Source organism: Procambarus clarkii, chromosome 63, assembly GCF_040958095.1.
Source record: "Procambarus clarkii isolate CNS0578487 chromosome 63, FALCON_Pclarkii_2.0, whole genome shotgun sequence".
NCBI lineage: Eukaryota > Metazoa > Arthropoda > Malacostraca > Decapoda > Cambaridae > Procambarus > Procambarus clarkii.
The window spans coordinates 33,518,013-33,524,316 of record NC_091212.1 but is presented as its reverse complement, the minus strand read 5'-3'; positions in this window follow the sequence as shown (position 1 = coordinate 33,524,316).

Here is a 6,304-nt window from a genome sequence, read left to right as displayed (position 1 = left end):
AGAACTCTTGAGCATAGTTTGTCCTGCTGCTGGACTTGGCAACAGCTGTTCAAGAGTACAAGATTGTCGGTGTCACAACCACTCTCTACCACTCTCCTGTTGGTTGTGTTGGTCTACTATTGCTACTCCTTATTATGAAGGACCAATTAACACACATTCAGCAGCTGGAAGGTTCGTGGTGAGGACCATTAGAGACCACCAGGGCCACTATAACCACCATAGTGTTGGTGTGAGGACCATTAGAGACCACCAGGGCCACTATAACCCACCATAGTGTTGTGGTGAGGACCATTAGAGACCACCCCGGCCACTATAACCCACCATAGTGTTGTGGTGAGGACCATTAGAGACCACTGAGGCCACTATAACCCACCATAGTGTTGATGGTGAGGACCATTAGAGACCACCCGGGCCACTATAACCCACCATAGTGTTGTGGTGAGGACCATTAGAGACCACTGAGGACACTATAACCCACCATAGTGTTGGTGTGAGGACCATTAGAGACCACCAGGGCCACTATAACCCACCATAGTGTTGGTGTGAGGACCATTAGAGACCACCAGGGTCACTATAACCCACCATAGTGTTGATGGTGAGGACCATTAGAGACCACTGAGGCCACTATAACCCACCATAGTGTTGGTGTGAGGACCATTAGAGACCACCAGGGCCACTATAACCCACCATAGTGTTGTGGTGAGGACCATTAGAGACCACTGAGGCCACTATAACCCACCATAGTGTTGGTGTGAGGACCATTAGAGACCACCAGGGCCACTATAACCACCATAGTGTTGGTGTGAGGACCATTAGAGACCACCAGGGCCACTATAACCCACCATAGTGTTGTGGTGAGGACCATTAGAGACCACTGAGGCCACTATAACCCACCATAGTGTTGGTGTGAGGACCATTAGAGACCACCCGGGCCACTATAACCCACCATAGTGTTGTGGTGAGGACCATTAGAGACCACCCGGGCCACTATAACCCACCATAGTGTTGTGGTGAGGACCATTAGAGACCACTGAGGCCACTATAACCCACCATAGTGTTGATGGTGAGGACCATTAGAGACCACCCGGGCCACTATAACCCACCATAGTGTTGTGGTGAGGACCATTAGAGACCACCCGGGCCACTATAACCCACCATAGTGTTGTGGTGAGGACCATTAGAGACCACTGAGGCCACTATAACCCACCATAGTGTTGGTGTGAGGACCATTAGAGACCACCCTGGCCACTATAACCCACCATAGTGTTGGTGTGAGGACCATTAGAGACCACCAGGGTCACTATAACCCACCATAGTGTTGATGGTGAGGACCATTAGAGACCACTGAGGCCACTATAACCCACCATAGTGTTGGTGTGAGGACCATTAGAGACCACCAGGGCCACTATAACCCACCATAGTGTTGTGGTGAGGACCATTAGAGACCACTGAGGCCACTATAACCCACCATAGTGTTGGTGTGAGGACCATTAGAGACCACCAGGGCCACTATAACCACCATAGTGTTGGTGTGAGGACCATTAGAGACCACCAGGGCCACTATAACCCACCATAGTGTTGATGGTGAGGACCATTAGCGACCACTGAGGCCACTATAACCACCATAGTGTTGTGGTGAGGACCATTCGAGACCACTGAGGCCACTATAACCACCATAGTGTTGTGGTGAGGACCATTAGAGACCACCAGGGCCACTATAACCCACCATAGTGTTGTGGTGAGGACCATTAGAGACCACCAGGGCCACTATAACCCACCATAGTGTTGTGGTGAGGACCATTAGAGACCACCGAGGCCACTATAACCACCATAGTGTTGGTGTGAGGACCATTAGAGACCAACAGGGCCACTATAACCCACCATAGTGTTGGTGTGAGGACCATTAGAGACCACTGAGGCCACTATAACCCACCATAGTGTTGGTGTGAGGACCATTAGAGACCACCAGGGCCACTATAACCACCATAGTGTTGGTGTGAGGACCATTAGAGACCACCAGGGCCACTATAACCCACCATAGTGTTGGTGTGAGGACCATTAGAGACCACTGAGGCCACTATAACCACCATAGTGTTGTGGTGAGGACCATTAGCGACCACTGAGGCCACTATAACCCACCATAGTGTTGTGGTGAGGACCATTAGCGACCACCAGGGCCACTATAACCCACCATAGTGTTGTGGTGAGGACCATTAGAGACCACCAGGGTCACTATAACCCACCATAGTGTTGGTGTGAGGACCATTAGAGACCACCAGGGCCACTATAACCCACCATAGTGTTGTGGTGAGGACCATTAGAGACCACTGAGGCCTCTATAACCCACCATAGTGTTGGTGTGAGGACCATTAGCGACCACTGAGGCCACTATAACCACCATAGTGTTGGTGTGAGGACCATTAGAGACCACCAGGGCCACTATAACCACCATAGTGTTGTGGTGAGGACCATTAGAGACCACCAGGGCCACTATAACCCACCATAGTGTTGATGGTGAGGACCATTAGAGACCACCAGGGCCACTATAACCCACCATAGTGTTGTGGTGAGGACCATTAGAGACCACCAGGGCCACTATAACCCACCATAGTGTTGTGGTGAGGACCATTAGAGACCACCAGGGCCACTATAACCCACCATAGTGTTGGTGTGAGGACCATTAGGGACCACCAGGGCCACTATAACCCACCATAGTGTTGTGGTGAGGACCATTAGCGACCACTGAGGCCACTATAACCACCATAGTGTTGTGGTGAGGACCATTAGAGACCACCAGGGCCACTATAACCCACCATAGTGTTGATGGTGAGGACCATTAGAGACCACTGAGGCCACTATAACTCACCATAGTGTTGATGGTGAGGACCATTAGAGACCACCAGGGCCACTATATCCCACCATAGTGTTGATGGTGAGGACCATTAGAGACCACCAGGGCCACTATAACCACCATAGTGTTGTGGTGAGGACCATTAGAGACCACTGAGGCCACTATAACCCACCATAGTGTTGATGGTGAGGACCATTAGAGACCACCGAGGTCACTATAACCCACCATAGTGTTGTGGTGAGGACCATTACAGACCACTGAGGCCACTATAACCACCATAGTGTTGATGGTGAGGACCATTAGAGACCACTGAGGCCACTATAACCCACCATAGTGTTGATGGTGAGGTCCATTAGAGACCACCAGGGCCACTATAACCACCATAGTGTTGTGGTGAGGACCATTAGAGACCACTGAGGCCACTATAACCCACAATAGTGTTGATGGTGAGGACCATTAGAGACCACCGAGGCCACTATAACCCACCATAGTGTTGTGGTGAGGACCATTACAGACCACCAGGGCCACTATAACCCACCATAGTGTTGTGGTGAGGACCATTAGAGACCAACGGGGATCGAACCCGGAACCTCAGGACTATAAATCCGAAGCGCTGTCCACCCAGCTGTCAGGCGCTGTAACACCCTATTACCTTTATTCCGTTTTCTTCGATGGAAAAGATTGATGAGGGATTAGTCTTTAGAAAATGGGAAGTAGTGGAGAGTATTGTATATATACAGTGTTGTTAGCCATGAAGGTTTGGGAGGTGTGTGTGTTTAGTGGAACTGTGTTATGGGCAGGTGTGTTGCTGGGTCCGTGACGGAGACCACGTGATGCTGTGACCCCACCAGGTGGACGGTGTCTTGGGCCACCCCGTGACCTCTCACCAGGTGGACGGTGTCTTGGGGCACCCCGTGACCTCCCACCAGGTGGACAGTGTCTTGGGGCACCCCGTGACCTCCCACCAGGTGGACGGTGTCTTGGGGCACCCCGTGACCTCCCACCAGGTGGACGGTGTCTTGGGGCACCCCGTGACCTCTCACCAGGTGGACGGTGTCTTGGGGCACCCCGTGACCCCCCACCAGGTGGACGGTGTCTTGGTGCACCCCGTGACCTCTCACCAGGTGGACGGTGTCTTGGGGCACCCCGTGACCCCCCACCAGGTGGACGGTGTCTTGGGGCACCCCGTGACCTCTCACCAGGTGGACGGTGTCTTGGGGCACCCCGTGACCTCTCACCAGGTGGACGGTGTCTTGGGGCACCCCGTGACCCCCCACCAGGTGGATGGTGTCTTGGGGCACCCCGTGACCTCCCACCAGGTGGACGGTGTCTTGGGGCACCCCGTGACCCCCCACCAGGTGGACGGTGTCTTGGGGCACCCCGTGACCTCCCACCAGGTGGACGGTGTCTTGGGGCACCCCGTGACCCCCCACCAGGTGGACGGTGTCTTGGGGCACCCCGTGACCTCCCACCAGGTGGACGGTGTCTTGGGGCACCCCGTGACCCCCCACCAGGTGGACGGTGTCTTGGGGCACCCCGTGACCTCCCACCAGGTGGACGGTGTCTTGGGGCACCCCGTGACCCCCCACCAGGTGGACGGTGTCTTGGGGCACCCCGTGACCTCTCACCAGGTGGACGGTGTCTTGGGGCACCCCGTGACCCCCCACCAGGTGGACGGTGTCTTGGGGCACCCCGTGACCTCTCACCAGGTGGACGGTGTCTTGGGGCACCCCGTGACCTCCCACCAGGTGGACGGTGTCTTGGGGCACCCCGTGACCTCTCACCAGGTGGACGGTGTCTTGGGGCACCCCGTGACCTCTCACCAGGTGGACGGTGTCTTGGGGCACCCCGTGACCTCTCACCAGGTGGACGGTGTCTTGGGGCACCCCGTGACCTCTCACCAGGTGGACGGTGTCTTGGGGCACCCCGTGACCTCTCACCAGGTGGATGGTGTCTTGGGGCACCCCGTGACCTCTCACCAGGTGGATGGTGTCTTGGGGCACCCCGTGACCTCCCACCAGGTGGACGGTGTCTTGGGGCACCCCGTGACCTCTCACCAGGTGGACGGTGTCTTGGGGCACCCCGTGACCTCTCACCAGGTGGACGGTGTCTTGGGGCACCCCGTGACCTCTCACCAGATGGACGGTGTCTTGGGGCACCCCGTGACCTCCCACCAGGTGGACGGTGTCTTGGGGCACCCCGTGACCTCTCACCAGGTGGACGGTGTCTTGGGGCACCCCGTGACCTCTCACCAGGTGGACGGTGTCTTGGGGCACCCCGTGACCTCTCACCAGGTGGATGGTGTCTTGGGGCACCCCGTGACCTCTCACCAGGTGGATGGTGTCTTGGGGCACCCCGTGACCTCCCACCAGGTGGACGGTGTCTTGGGGCACCCCGTGACCTCTCACCAGGTGGACGGTGTCTTGGGGCACCCCGTGACCTCTCACCAGGTGGACGGTGTCTTGGGGCACCCCGTGACCTCTCACCAGGTGGACGGTGTCTTGGGGCACCCCGTGACCTCCCACCAGGTGGACGGTGTCTTGGGGCACCCCGTGACCTCTCACCAGGTGGACGGTGTCTTGGGGCACCCCGTGACCTCTCACCAGGTGGACGGTGTCTTGGGGCACCCCGTGACCTCCCACCAGGTGGACGGTGTCTTGGGGCACCCCGTGACCTGACACCTCTAGCGTTTGTGTTGAACAGATAGCAAGAATCAGCGTGGAGAGCAACATTGCAGGAGGCACCCACATCTTCACAGACGGAACGGTTGACACACAATATGAGAGTGGTGGTGCTGCTCTCTGTACGACCAGCGAACAGGCATGTTGGAGTCTGGGAGGACCAGTGTCATCAACCCAAGCTGAGCTGTTTGCCATACAACACGCACTCGCATATGTGATTGCTCAAAACTCAAAATACAATCACACAGACTCAAAAGCTGCACTTCCAATATTACAGAAAAAAGCATTGGGTATGCAACGTGGATATAATTACCACAGTTGTACCTAGGAGCAGTAGCAGTATCTGGGGGTAGGAGCAGTACGGTACAGAACTGAACATAACCCAAAACTTGATCCCATCCTATGTTGGAATCCCATTAAATGAGAGCCGATGAAACTGCTGAATTGGCAACTCGTCATCCACAAAATAATCCAACCCAGTCTACAGTACATAAAAAACACCATCATCAAAAAACTCTCACATCTCGACAAAGCCCACTGTTACTACCTGCTGGAACCAGCAACCGGTTTTTTTTTTCAGTGTAGTGTACCTTGGAGGAGCCTCTATGATGCCACTCTAAGTCAGTGGTAAGTTCAAGAAATGACAATAACAAGCAGTAGTACAAGGAATAAAGGGGGTAAACAAAATGCAATTACACCATCAGTATATTATCATCTGAAATATAACTACACTTACGTACACAGTGTTGCTTACACACAGGACACTCAATAT